Source organism: Aethalodelphis obliquidens, unplaced genomic scaffold (assembly GCF_003676395.1).
Source record: "Aethalodelphis obliquidens isolate GAN/ISIS:26980383/991018 unplaced genomic scaffold, ASM367639v1 scaffold34, whole genome shotgun sequence".
NCBI lineage: Eukaryota > Metazoa > Chordata > Mammalia > Artiodactyla > Delphinidae > Aethalodelphis > Aethalodelphis obliquidens.
The window spans coordinates 11,616,394-11,630,617 of NW_020837978.1; the positions used below are offsets into that span (position 1 = coordinate 11,616,394).

General features: G+C 45.0%; 1 protein-coding gene across 7 annotated transcripts in view; it reads left to right on the forward strand.

The window, feature by feature from the left end:
* Positions 1-14,224, forward strand: part of JARID2 (jumonji and AT-rich interaction domain containing 2) — a 243,175-nt gene that overhangs the window by 2,857 nt on the left and 226,094 nt on the right. Inside the window, exon 1 of one of the 7 annotated variants that reach the window (XM_027128409.1) lies at positions 449-471. The exons of the other annotated variants lie outside the window; for them this stretch is intronic. The gene's annotated coding sequence lies outside the window, so the exon portion shown is untranslated. Of the gene's footprint in view, positions 1-448; positions 472-14,224 lie in introns of those variants that run through there. 7 annotated transcript variants of the gene reach the window in all.

Genomic DNA, 14,224 nt, shown 5'->3' on the forward strand with positions numbered 1-14,224 from the left:
GGGGGGCGGGCGGCGCGCGGCTGCGGCGGGCGCCCCCCAGCGCGCGCACGGCGGAGCATGGCGGCGGCGGCGCGGCCGGCTCCCCGCGGCCCTGCCCGCTGGCTCCAGTGCGGGCCCGAGAGCAACAGGTTAAGCCGGCGAGACGTCAGCGCGCCCCCTTCCCGCCCCCTGATTCCTCCCCCGCCTCGCGCTGGCCTCCCCTCCCTCCCTCCGTCCCCCGCGGCTCCGGGTTCCCGGACGCTCAGGCCGCGTTCTTTTGTCATTGTGACGTCACAAAGGGACGGGCCCGGGTGGAACCTTCTCCTCCTCCGTGACGTCAAAAGTCGGGCGGGAGGTTCCAGCGCGGCGGGGCTGCGGGGGAGGAGGGAGCGGCGCGGAGGCGGGGGCTGCCGCGTGGGAGGAGGAAGTGGAGGAGGAGGAGGATGCGACCGGCCTCGGCCTTCCGCAGCGAAACGCCGCGCTTCCCTCCAGGTGAGCGCGGAGAGCCTGTGGGCCCCCTGCGAGCGACCCCGACCCAGCTGATTCCACTTAGGGGGTGGGGAGCAGGGCGGAGACGTTTTCTGTCTGCAGAAACGTTTTCGTTTCCTCTGTTTCCAGGTCTGCTGATGCCGTGGCATTACTGTGGTGGTGGTCGTGTTCTCTCGTCAACGCTTTTGAAAAGCAGGGAAACTTCATGCAGGGAAGCTTGGCTTTGTAGGAGAACCGTGTTGTGGATTTGGCCACCTTGTCACTTTTAAGTCGTGTTGGGGGTGTCTCGGCAGGATGTGGCGGGATGCCTTTCTGGGTGATGTTGCACAGCATCAACTGTTGCTCTTTATGGATGCCTTGAAACACCAGAGTGGCACTTCTTCGCTGTACCAGCTCTAGGCCTATTGAGTATTTTAGGGGGTGGGGCAGACGGGGGAAGACTGTCATTGATGCGCGTGCTTGAAAGAGCACTGGACTGCGAGTCTAAGGTGTTCTGGGTTTAGTTCTTGAGAACCGGAGAACAAGAGGCTGGAAATCTGGGTCTGTTTACTCTTCTGTAAAATGGAAAAAGTAATACGTGCCTTTGCCACTTCACTTTATCTGAGGTCACGTGCGTGAGATAATGTCCGTGGAAGATGTAAAACAGTATGTATGTTCTTTCATTGTAAGGTGGAATTATTACTTGAGCTCGTGGAAGGCAGCACATTTCCTGCAAGTAGTCTCAAAAGCCTTAGATGCCTGCTGCGTTCCCGTTTAGTTTATTGCTTTAGCAAAGCAGAGTTTGGGGGTGGGATTGTAGATGGCAGGCTTTGGGAGAAATGATTGTTATATTTCATATTAAATGACGTCCTTGAGAAACTCATAAATTGCACTGTAATCCTGTCTTAATTGCTGGGTACGATTCCCGCTACAATACCTTAAATAACTGAAAACATTTGCCTTTCAAAGCCCTAATTCACTTGGACAATAAAAACAGTTGCATGTTTTGCTCTATGGGTATTTTATGCCATTTCCATCACTCCACTGGTTGGTTATTCCTAGGCAGAATAACAGATGATACCCAGGTTGCGAAAGCATTTGATCTTTGATGCTTTATAGCAGGTATGAGTTTGAAATAAAAATCTCTGCCACATGAAGATATGATTCATACAGTTAGCGTGAAAACAGATTACCAGTTTGATTCCTAGGACAGCTCAAGCAGAATTTGTAACACTAGGCTGTAAATTTTAAGTACCTAATTTTCTGAGTTAAAGGTGCAGTATGATTGAAAAAACTGGGAAAAGTTTGTGTTACCAGATTCAAAAGTGGGATTTACTATAATTACATAAAATTGTAAAGAAAAAAATAGAAGGACACCAAAATGTAGTGGTAGGATTTATGAGCTTCTGTCCCCCGCGGTGCCTCCCTTCCCCCCCATTTTACACCCAATTGAATTATTTTACAGTTCTGGGGGAAAAAATGTGTACACATTATTTAATTGCTACACTTTTCCTTTTTTAAAAAATATTTATCGATTAACAAATATTTATCGAGTATATGTGGTGTACTGCTATAAAGTGAACGGTGGTTTTTTAAAAAAAGATTTTATTTTGGTTTTGGCTGCATTGGGTCTTTGTTGCTGTGAGCGGTCTTTTCTCTTGTTGCAGTGAGCCGGGGCTACTCTTCATTGCGGTGCGCGGGCTTCTCGTTGCAGTGGCTTCTCTTGTTGTGGAGCACGGGCTCTAGGCACGCAGGCTCAGTAGTTGTGGCGTATGGGCTTAAGTTGCTCCGTGGCATGTGGCATTTTCCCGGACCAGGGCTCGAACCCGTGTCCCCTGCATTGGCAGGCCGACTCCTAACCACTGCGCTGCCAGAGAAGCCCAGCTTTTCCTTTTTTGAGCTGTTCATGTGGCTTGCTTTCTGTCTGTCTCTAGTAGTGGAGAAAACTTTTCTCTTTGTTACATAGTCTCGGGCAGAGACAATTTAGCAACTGTCACTGTCTGGAGAGATTATAGAAGGAATATTGTCAACTTAAGAGTCCAAAGTGTGTCACTGAAATTAAAAAAAAATTATGTTTAAAAATAATCCAATTTGAGTTATTATTACTTCGGTTATTATTACTTTACTGTAGACCTGACTTGTGTGTCACCCATAGCCATTGGCCCAAATAGCCAGTTAGAATTATTTGGTACTTAGATGGTTTAATGGCTGTTTCCTCTGTCATAGGAGGTTAGACCAGTTCCTGTTGCTGGGCTGAGGGCTATTGACTTACAGACGTCTTGGAAATAACTCCAGTGCTAATACATATCCTGTTCCAAAGGTTATTTAAACTTTCCTCCTTCAGAAAGAGAAAATCTTGTGGAGTATGTAACCAATGTTTCTTAGATTCAAAATAGAACCCTTTTCTTCCTTTCAAAGACGACATGGGGAAGTCATATTAAGCCCAGTACATTAAAACACCCGGTAAAGGCTAAGCTGGACTTTTTTTTTTTTAATTTAATGATAGTTTTATTTAACCTTAGTATAATAAAAATATTATCTTAACATGTAATCAGTACAAAAGTTGCTAAGATCTTTTGCCTTCTGTTTTCATCTTGTGTCTTTGAAATCTGGTGTATTTTTTTAACCCTTACAGGGCAACTCAGTTTGGACTAGTCATTTCAAAAGTTCAAGAGCTACATATGACTAGTAGCTATCCTACTGAACAGTGCAGATCTATGTAACCAGAGGTGTATGTAATGTAGCATGGTGTCTGCATTGGTGAAAAACCTCAAGTTCTACAAAATCGCACACTAAAAATTACAGGGCTAGTGGAAAAATAAGGATGAAACATGTCACTCAAAACATACAACTTCGGTGAAGTGAACGGTAATGAGTCAGTAATGTGGATTTGGAAAAATGACATGAAATGATCAGGCAGGCAGCTCAGACTCGAGTGAAGAGTGGTTATACTCACAGTCTTTTATATAGAGTAGAGCTGGTATTGCCAGGGTAGTATGGATGGAAGTAAGCTCTTAGCCATAGGCATTGTTTTCTTTGTTTGTTTTATGGGGTTTTTTTGGGTAGATGCACACTTTTGTAGTTTGTTCTGAGTTTTTTAAAAAATCGTGACTGGATGCTGAAAAGCTGGTCTATTTTTAAGGTTTGCCCTTGATCATGATGGTCTGAGGACCTGACTCCTGACATTTTCATCCAGATGGTTAAAAGTTTTGCAGCCTAAGAAGTTTAGTTATTGTAATTCTGCTTGCGTTGTTTTGGTGCTCCTGTTACTGGTCCAGGTCTCAGTCTCCCCTAGGATTATAGTAACAGCACTCCTATTAATCGCCTTCCACCTACCCAGCCTCCCTGGTGCTCCTGGCTGCAGAACATCCTGGCTGTGATATCTCAGCACGAAGCTCCTGGCCAGTGGGCAGGCCTGGGAAGTGTGTACTTCTGTCCCCTTTGGCTCCTTCCCATATAGAAGACTTGCCAAGTGTCAGTTGTTTATTCCCAAATCTGGTTATTCCAGTTAGACTTATTATTGCAATTTCGGTTAAATATTATGTAAACCTTTGAATGAATGTGAAAAGAGAGTTGGTTTCTATGAAAGCTTGAAGCTGAATGTTTGAGAACCCTTGATAAAAGTGAAGTACTAAAAAAAAAAATGAGACGGTTAAATTAGATGTGGGCCCGCCATTTTCCCCATTTAAAAGGCTTGGGGAAAATCTGTAAGGATTCTGCACACGTTGCTTTACAAGTGGTTCCCTTTTAAGAACCAAGCTTCACTTATGGCCAGACTTCCTTCCCAACAAACAAAAAAGCATAACATGGAGCACCAAGAGTTCTCAAAAACATCTGTAACAGCACATTTATGTGTTTATTACGTTACATGTATGTGCGTATATGTATGTAATCTACGTATCTGTATAAGTAGATATATATATATTTTTTAAAGATTTCCTGCTTAGTAAACTTTATATTAGCTAACCAACTTATGGTCCCTATCAGCTCTGATAAGAGCTTCCATTGTGTTTAGCCTTAATCCTCAAATATTAAACTAGACTAGCTTATCTAGTTCATGCCAGGTAGCATAGATAAAATGTGGGTCAGAGTGGCCCTGCTGAGGTAATTTGTGTTACTTTTAGAGTTTGTGTCATTCTCAGGATGGCGGAGGCAGAAAGATGAGTGATATTACTCCTCATTTATATGGAGTTCAGAAGCTTGTATCTTGTAATCCAGCAACTGTAATTATTTTGTCTTACTTAGGAGATACTGCTAAAGATCTGTTCCATTTCAAATCCTCAAGCCTACCTGTTAATGGAAACAAGACACATTTGAATCAGTTTCTGCTTAGTTCTCTCGTTTCTTTCCATCTCCCAAGGTACCTCTTCTCCTCATTTCTCTGACTGCCCTCCCCTCCACAAGCCTCGCTTCCTTTTCCCGGCCCCAGACTTCGTGTTTCTGGTCCCTTTTGTCTGTCCATAAAGCCTTTTCTACACTGGCCTCCTCGTCGCAGGCCCCTTTCATTCCAGGAGGTGGGAACTCTGATGACTTTGGTCTACCTTTTTGTAGACAATTTGAGTGAGATTTTTGTTATCCTTTTAGGGTTTAATCTTTCTTGACTTCAGACAACCCTATAGCCTTCTGGCAGCCTCACACTTTTCAATCAAGGATTTTCATTCATTTCTGACTCAGAATAAAATTGTTAAAAGTAGAGCTGAACCTAGCAGGAAGTGGCAGCACTTGCCGGATATCCTTTTGCTCCTGGTTGAATGATCCTGCCTGCTTCCGGGACTTCCTGTCCTGTCACCTCTTGCAGGTGGCTTTTGTCTCTTTTGTTCTCTTTGTCAGGATGTGCGGGGTGGGAGAGAGCCCACGTTTTGCAGAGGTAGATCCTATCCTGAGGGCCAAGTCTCAGGCACATCTGAGTGGGCAGCTGGACCACAGCCCTGGGCCTTGCATCTCTGTTTGGCTTTCTTTCTACTTCCACCAGTCTGTCTTGCCACAGATTTTACTGCTCTTGTGAGAAGGCCTCCCATGCCTTGTGGGACTTCTCTTTGCCATTTGAAGAAATGTGCCAGAGGAGCTTGGATTGTAGGAAACGCTCTAGCATCATGAGGAGAAGATGTCAGTTCTGAAGTAAGTGCCCACAGTTATTGTTTCCCTAGTGAGTTCACAGGAGAGGAAGAGGCTGTTGAGTCCATTTTACAGAAGGGAAAACTGAGGCCGGTAGGCCCTTGCCAGACAGTGAAAGGCTGTATCTCCTCCCCACTTTTTAGTCCAGATGAACTTGAGGTAAAAGGAGTGATCGGAGTAGCCCCGAAAAGGGGAAAATGCCATAATGGGGGCTCTTGGCAGCCTTTGGAGAGGTGTTTTGGCTTGAGAAAGTTGGGGGGAAGTTAAGGCAGTTTGTCAGCCTCCAGGAGCAGGAGTGGATCTGTCTCAAGTGCGTGTTTGTTGTTTTTTTAAACACCAGTTGGTGGAGCTACCCCCTTATCCCCCGCTGGCTGTCTCCTTGAGTCCTCAGTGGAAGAAGAGCTGAGATCCCAGTTGTCCTGGGACCCGGCTGGTTTGTGCTCTGTATTTTAAAAGTGCCCCCACCCCACGCTCTTCGGTGTATCTGAGGGCCGGCCTGGGCTGTGTTTGCTCTCCAGGCTTCCGAATTCATTTGATTTCACAGGGGCTGTGACAGATCAGCCTCGATGCTTTTTCGCACCTTTATTGTTGCCCCTGACTTTTGCTGCGTAGGGTACCGTGGGGCGCTGGGGGAAATCATTTGCCCTCCAATCCTCACCAGGGTCTGGGCCGGGCAGTAAACAAAGGCTGCCTAGATATGTTAATGAGGCAGCGTGAGTAATGGGAACATTATACATAATTACTCGCATATTCATAGGGTGTATGAGGGCCTTAGAAAGGGGAACGCTACTGGCAGAAGTTCTTGAGAGCTGTTTTGGAGAGCTGGTGTGGCCTAGAAGGCCTAAATTGGATCTTAAGTTCTAATTTTGTTAAGTCTGTCAAGCTCCACCACCCATGAAGAGGAAGGCAGTGAGCATTGAAATACTGGCAGCAGTGTTTAGTTACCTTGAGTCCTAGAAGGTCATAAAATTCATAGCCACAAATTTTGCCCCTCCGTACTCCCAGTACAGCTCTTCTCACGTATTTTCTCCAGTACAACCAGGAGTTCTTTCCCAATGATAGTTTTGGCTGGGGGTGGGGAGGCATGAGAGGGGTGGGTTGTGTGTGTCTTTTCCATCAGGAGACTCTCTGGTTTATGTGACAGCAGCCCAGGTATCTAGTGACTGAATCACCCAGGGAAATGTGGGAGCCATTTGGGCGCCCTGTTTTATTGCTCTCTTTTTAATCTGGGTGGTTCTTTCTCCATTATTTCCCAGCCACAATTTGGGTTAGGGCTACAATGGTTGTGTGTGTTATCTCTTGGTTCTTATTTCTGCCAGCTGTTAAAAGTGTTTGGTGCCTCTGGGGGCAGAAACAGGTGCCAGGAGGAAATGAGAAGGGATTAGGGCTGAGCATGTGTTTCTTGCATTTATTCCCTCCCTAGGTTTACAGAAGGGGTGCTGCATGAATGCTTATTCTGTTAAGCAGCAGTTGGATGTTGACCTAATCAGGACTTGGAGTGTTTTGTGCTTTGAGTCCATGCCTTATTGCTAGTATGTGGGCTTGGGGAATTTAATGCCTCAGATTGGGACAGGCTTGTTTTGAATATGTAGGGCACCTCTGTGGTTATAGTGGACAAGATTGGGAATATGAGCTGTGTGACCCTGAGCAAGCCACATAACCTCGCTGGGCTGCTTCCTCACCTGGAAAACTTGTTCCATGCACCTCACAGGCTTGTTGGGAGGGTCAGTAAGATTTTTGATGTGAAAGCACTTTGTAAACTGCATACTATGCACAAATGCTCAAGAAGGTATGATTACACAGTTGGAAATCACCAACCTGGAGACATCAGGTCTGTCGGCAGCCTTCCAGGCTGACTCAGGAGTAAATGAATCAGATGAATTCTATACTTTGCCTCTTAATAAGCCAAATGAATAGCAACAGATATTCTGAAGCCCATTTTGGGATATAGAACAAAGCTTTAAAGATTAGAAGGTGATTATATTCAGTATCTCATAATAACCTATAACGAAAAGGAATCTGAATAAAAAATAAAAAATGTATAATTGAATCACTTTGCTGTACACCTGAAATTAACACAATGTTGTAAATCAACTATAATTTAAAAAAAAAAGATTAGAAGGTGATGTAATCTCTTCCCAGCCCCACTCTCTGGTGGTTGAATCTCTTCTCTATTATCCAACACTTGACTTCTGAATATGTCTGGGTGGTGAGTTAGAAAGACTGACAGATTGAGAATTAAGATTAGACTGGCACTGAATCTTTGCACAGAGACGTTTCACCAAAGATGTTTAACCTGGCTCTCGGAGCAGTAATCCTTGAACTTGAAACTCTGACCATGAACCTTCAGTGGATCCAGTCTAAGCTGCGTTTGTCCTCAGCACAGCATAAAAAGCCCTTGCTCTACCTTGAGCTTCTGGCCACCCGTTCCACTGCAGCTGAGCCAGCCTCTTGGCCTTTGCACATCTTGGTTGCTCAAGTTGCTCAGGGGACGGATTGCCTGTGGAACCCACCTTGACCACGCTGAGGCCTGACTGGGCAGCCTGCCACCCTCTTCCCCAGTCAGGCAGTCACCCCTTTTCTGTGGGCCCGACTCCTCACACGTACCTGTAGGTGCTGCAATTAGTGTTTACATGTGTCTCACCCTATTAACCCCACACGATTAGAGGCTGAATTTTCTGTCATCACACAGTTTAGGAAATATTTGTTGGCTTGAAGCTTTTGGAGTATTTCAAATAATACCCACTAGTGGGAGGGAATTGGTAAGGGTCTAGTGGAAAAAGGTGAGCTTCACTAATCAGAATTTCACAGCTGAGAAAACCTGAGGTGTCTAATAACAAAGGTTGCACGTTTTATCAGTGACAGCCGGGGCATGAAACCCAGCCCCTGATATAGTGGAAGGCCAGCTGGGGTAATGCTTTTGGACCGGCTTTCAGAGATGCTTCCTCCTGCCAGATGGATCCTCAGTTATCCATGGTAACTGCAGTTATTGATTCATTTTCATGGGAAAATAAAATCTACATGTAATCCTCATACCTAATTGGGCCAATAGGGTTTGTCCCCCTTTGAAAACGATTCTTTTTGCCTTACAAGAAATCATTCAACTCCAAGAGCAACACAAAGGTAAAGTCTACTGCAGTTACCTATGGGGTGTTCCTGCACTTCTAGATAATGTCGTTTTACCTATGTGGGCTCATACTCCTAAGAGATGTTCTATTCCGTGCTCTTTGCATTTATATCTCATTTCAATTATCAAAATATGATTCTGCATCATTATTTTTAATAGCTGCTGGGCACTCGGTCAATCTGTACCACAGTTTTCTTGACCCGTCTGTTCTTTTTTTTTTAAAGTTTTTGCGGTACGCGGGCCTCTCACTGTTGTGGCCTCTCCCGTTGCGGAGCACAGCCTCTGGACGCGCAGGCTCAGCGGCCATGGCTCATGGGCCCAGCCGCTCCGCGGCATGTGGGATCCTCCCGGACTGGGGCATGAACCCGCGTCCCCTGCATCGGCAGGCAGACTCTCAACCACTGCGCCGCCAGGGAAGCCCGACCTGCCTGTTCTTGATGGTCTTTTCACAGTATGGGGGCTGTCGTCCACAGTGATGTGTGCAGTATGCTTTTCCTGTATCTTTTTGCACTTAATTCCAAACTCCTCAGTGTGGAACTACCACTTTGTGTTACGTGTGTTTACAATTCAGATCCCTTTTACGTTGTTTTCTGGGAGAGAGACTGTACTAATTTACAGTCCCCCAGGTAGTGCCAGCGGGTTTGTCTGTTGGCTTTTAAAAACCAATACAGGCACTTGTAATAAGTAGTAAAGATGTCAGATGGGTTTTATTTAAGTTTCTATTTTCTTTCCTTGTCCTCTCTCAGGGCATTAGAACTAAATGAGATAAGATACGGGAAAGCACTTTGTAAAACAAAATTGCTCTGAGAACACAATGTGTTATTTAGTCAGGATGACTGTAGCAGTAAAGGAAGAAGCGTCTGTGGAATTGTACAATTACATATTTCATGTTTATGAAATGCTTTTTTTGTGAGGACGTGACATAACTTTAAAATGACCCCAGAATCCCATTCTTTTCGCAAGTGATTTCAGCCTTGGTTGTGAGGTGGGTGTTGTACGGTGACAAAGGTCCCATTGGGCTCTGGCTTGGAAGACTGTTCAGTCACATACAGCTGACGTATTCTCTGACTCTGTTAGGGGTTAGAAAATATGACATTGTCTTTGTCTTCAGAGAATTTACAGTTCAGTTGACAGCAGAGATGCCAAACCCTGTGGGAAGAGAGCCGGTGACCTTGGGTAAATCACTTCCCCTCAGTCTCAGTTTCTTCATGCATAAAATGGGGAGACTTAGACTTTCATGTATTGGCCCCTCAAGGTCATTTTTGGGGAGGCAGAATCGTACTTTAACATGTGAAGTGCTTTATAAACTGTAACTATCTAGACCAGATTATTCTTATTTTAGGTCCTGCAGGTCTTTGTGGCTGTAATTCTCCAGCCTCAAGGTTGAAGAGGGAACACGATGTTTCTGGGTCATCCTTGCTGATTACAGCCTATCTGGGTTGTCTGAGGAAGAGGATAGAACTGAAAATAATATAGATGCTTTTTCTTCCAAACTTAAGGTGAAATGCAGTGTGATCTTTATATCAGACACACTTTTTGATTGTTCTGATGATGGCTTTTTATCATCCTCCCTCCCTCCATGTGAGAATGAGGTGATATCCCAGAACTGCTAAGAAGCAGCATTACTTTTTGGCATTTAAGAGTACTTTTGGATAAACTTCTTCACCTTCGTTTTCATTCTTCAGTAAAGATGTCTTTACTTTTTAAATTTTAATTTATTTTTATTTTTGGCTGCATTGGGTCTTCGTTGTGGTGCGCAGGCTTCTCATTGCAGAGGCTTCTCGTTGCAGAGCACGGGCTCTAGAGTGCAGGCTCAGTAGTTGTGGCACATGGGGTCAGTAGTTGTGGCTCACCAGCTCTAGAGCGCAGGCTCAGTAGTTGTGGCGCATGGGCTTAGTTGCTCTGCGGCATGTGGGATCTTCCCGGACCAGGGCTTGAACCCGTGTCCCCTGCATTAGCAGGCGGATTCTTAACGACTGCACCACCAGGGAAGCCCAAGATGTCCATTTAGAAATGAGGTAGGACTTAAATGTTTATTGGTTTTACCTAAATTGCCCCCTTTTCCATTCTTCTGTTGCCCAGAGCATGAAAACGCTGTGCGTTCTGTTTTCAGCTTGTGATAACGTCTTGATGTTGGGGGATGAAAGAGTCGATGTGATGGCGAGGATCCGTGGGCTGGAGTCCCAGTTAAATTGGTAGCACATGGCTTCCACCTGCAGTAGCTCCCTGCCACCAGGACCGGGTACTTGACACATGCCACGTGACTCCTTTCCAAACTGATGATCCCGAGTGGCCGAGGCTACCACCTTTGATAGGTGCCAAACGGGCAGTCAACCTGGTTTCTTAATCGTTTGAAAATGACGAAAACACTTGGCATTGCTCTGTAAAGAGCTCATTCCCATGCATTTAGGAGGGTTTAGCAGGGGACGGGGAAACAGTCTCACTAGTAAGCCTGATTCTTGTGTGGTTTTTGTCTGACATTCGATTCCATTCGCTCTGCAGCCTTTTCACTGGGACTTGTAGTTGGTTACAATTTTTTGAGGGGGGTTTATTTGATATATTTACTTATATACATCACACCTTATTCCAAAAAGGATTTAAGGCCATAATGAGCAGTCATCCTGGGAGCAAACAGTTTTTGCTTTGATCTGACCTGAAGTTCACTTTCTAAATCCCCAAAGTGACAACCACATTAAAATACGGGCAGCGAACACTTGTCCTCAACCCACCAGTGTTTGGGCTGAGTAGCCTTTTGTTTTAGCTCTAAAATCTTGACCTAAAACTTCAGTTAAAGGCAAGGTTTGTTAAGTAATATTGGTATTGACACCCTGAGAGAACTTTTAATGTGGAAGAATTCTAAAGATGCATGAAAGTAATCCCCAGTGGTGATCACATCCTTGAATGGCAGAGATCAGATTTCTATTTAAATGCCAATGCAGTTTAATACCACCTTTTTCCACCATGCAGGGGGTCAGGGAGGGTCTGGATTTAATAAATGAACTTCTTTGGGGGAAGCGATTGGTACATGTGACTGCATGGTCCAGCATTCTGTGTTTTTAAAAATGTTTGCAAATACTCATTCTGTACCATAATCCTCAAAACTGCTGTTAGGATTCCAAACCATTGTGGTTTAAACTTTGCTGGAATCTGAAAGGTGGCTGACAGAGTGAAAGGAAATCTCCTTAAGTGAAGAACCCATTTGACTTGCCTGATTGTCCCAGGCTCTGGGCTCTGGGCATATCTGAGCCACAGGCCTAGTCTCCTGGTGGAAAAGGTTGGGGAGTACTGGTTTCTTTCTCCTGGACTGCCCCCCACCCCAGCTCAATATAAACACCATCATTTAGTCCTGCAGAAACTCCTGATACAAATATAGACTTGCAGAGCCCTGAGAAGCACACTCTTTTGTACTCGTGATAAATCAGAACTCTAATGATGCTATAAAAATGGGTTTTCTTCTGGCTCTGGTAAGCTAGGAAGCACTGGGAGGTCAGGAAGATGACGGGTCTGACTTGGAAATAGCTGAAGCTGAAAAGTGGCTTTTTTTCTTTTCTTCTAATTCTGCTCCCTGCTCCAATTACATGGAGCTGCTACCCCAATGCTGACACGGCCCCAATGAAACACAGTTTTACTCTGGAACTACTAGCCTTTTTCCTTTGCATCTAACGTGAGACTTGCCGAAGTTGTCATGTTATTTCCTTCCAGAATTTTTTGGAGCAGTAGGCAAAGCCTCTTGGGAATATAAATAATGATGATTATAAAGAACAGTTAGGGGCTTCCCTGGTGGTGCAGTGGTTGAGAGTCCGCCTGCCGATGCAGGGGACACGGGTTCGTGCCCCAGTCCGGGAAGATCCCACATGCCGCGGAGCGGCTGGGCCCGTGAGCCATGGCCGCTGAGCCTGCACGTCCGGAGCCTGTGCTCCGCAACAGGAGAGGCCACAACAGTGAGAGGCCCACGTACCGCAAAAAAAAGAACGGTTAGTTTACCAAGGAAGACCATTCATTATCTTTTTCTTTTTTAAAAAATAAATTTATTTATTTATTTATCTTTGGCTGCGTTGCCTCTTCATTGCTGCACGTGTGCTTTCTCTAGTTGCCGTGAGCGGGGGCTACTGTTCGTTGTGGTGCGCGGGCTTCTCACTGTGGTGACTTCTCTTGTTGGGGAGCACGGGCTCTCGAGCGCAGGCTTCAGTAGTTGTAGCGCATCAGCTTAGTTGCTCCGCGGCATGTGGGATCTCCCCGGACCAGGGCTCGAACCCGTGTCCCCTGCATTGGCAGGCGGGTCCTTAACCATTGCGCCACCAGGGAAGTCCCAGGCCATAATCTTTGATTTGCAAAAGCTTTTACAGCTGAACATTGTTTGCTTACAGTTTAATACAAATGAAGACCTTAATGGTACCTATTGTAAGAGGAGTCCTTTTACTCCACTTGTACACGGAGGAGGTCATCTCAATAAAGAACAGAACACATTGCTCAGTTCTAACTGCTCGTTTCTCCGGACAGGCATTACATACGGTCCAGGGAAGACCTGGGGTGGTGCTTCATGGTTGCTTTTTTCCTACCATCAATGGCACAGAACCCTCCCTGCTGAGTGTGAAGAGATTTTTAAGGCTGATAAGTGACCGAATGTACTTTTGGAGTCCCTCCTCTGACTGCTTCCTTCCCAATTTACAAATCCAACCAAAGACGGTTTTAAAACGAATTTAAGGGACTTGTCTAAGTAGGCACTGACATTGGATAAATATGGTAGGCTGTCATGCTCTTAATTAAAGCCCACAACATAGCTGCAGGGAAATAGGAAGCCTCCAGTTGCAGTTTTTATTTTTTGGGAGATTATAGTTACCCCTCATCACACTTTTCAGTCTAACTACAGTGTGTGTGTGTATATATATATTCTTGGCATACATTGCGGTCCTTGGCTGCTGTATCTTTAGCAAAGTGTCAGCCCCTTTTAGCCCTTTCTTTTTTAAAACTCTCATATCCCCAACTTATTCCAGTTCCTTTTGGCAGTTCTTCAACTATGTTTCTTTTGGCGTTCTACTGGTGGTTCAAGACAGAAAGGCATCCTAGGCATCTCAGTCTTCCCTGAGTGATCTTGGATGTGAATGTGATTTTTTCTTTTTTTTCTCGCTTAACAGTTCGGTGGTTTTTAGTATATTTGGAGTTGTGCAATAACACCGCGATCAATTTTAGAACCTTTTCATCACCCCAAAAAGAAACTCTATACCCATTGGCAGTCACTCCACATCTCACCCCAGTTTTTCTAGTCTTTGGCAACCACTAATCTACTTTCTGTCTCTATGAATTTGCCTATTCTGTACATTTGATGTAAATGGAATCATACAATATGTGGCCTTTTGTGACTGGCTTCTTTCACTTGGCATAGTGTTTTGAAGGTTCCTTCATGTTGTAGTGTGTATCAGGACTCGGTTCCTTTTTTTTTTTTTTTTTTTTTTTTTTCGGTTCCTTTTAATGGCTGAATAATACTCGATTGGGTGGGCATACACCACATTTTGCTCATCCATTCATCAGGTGATG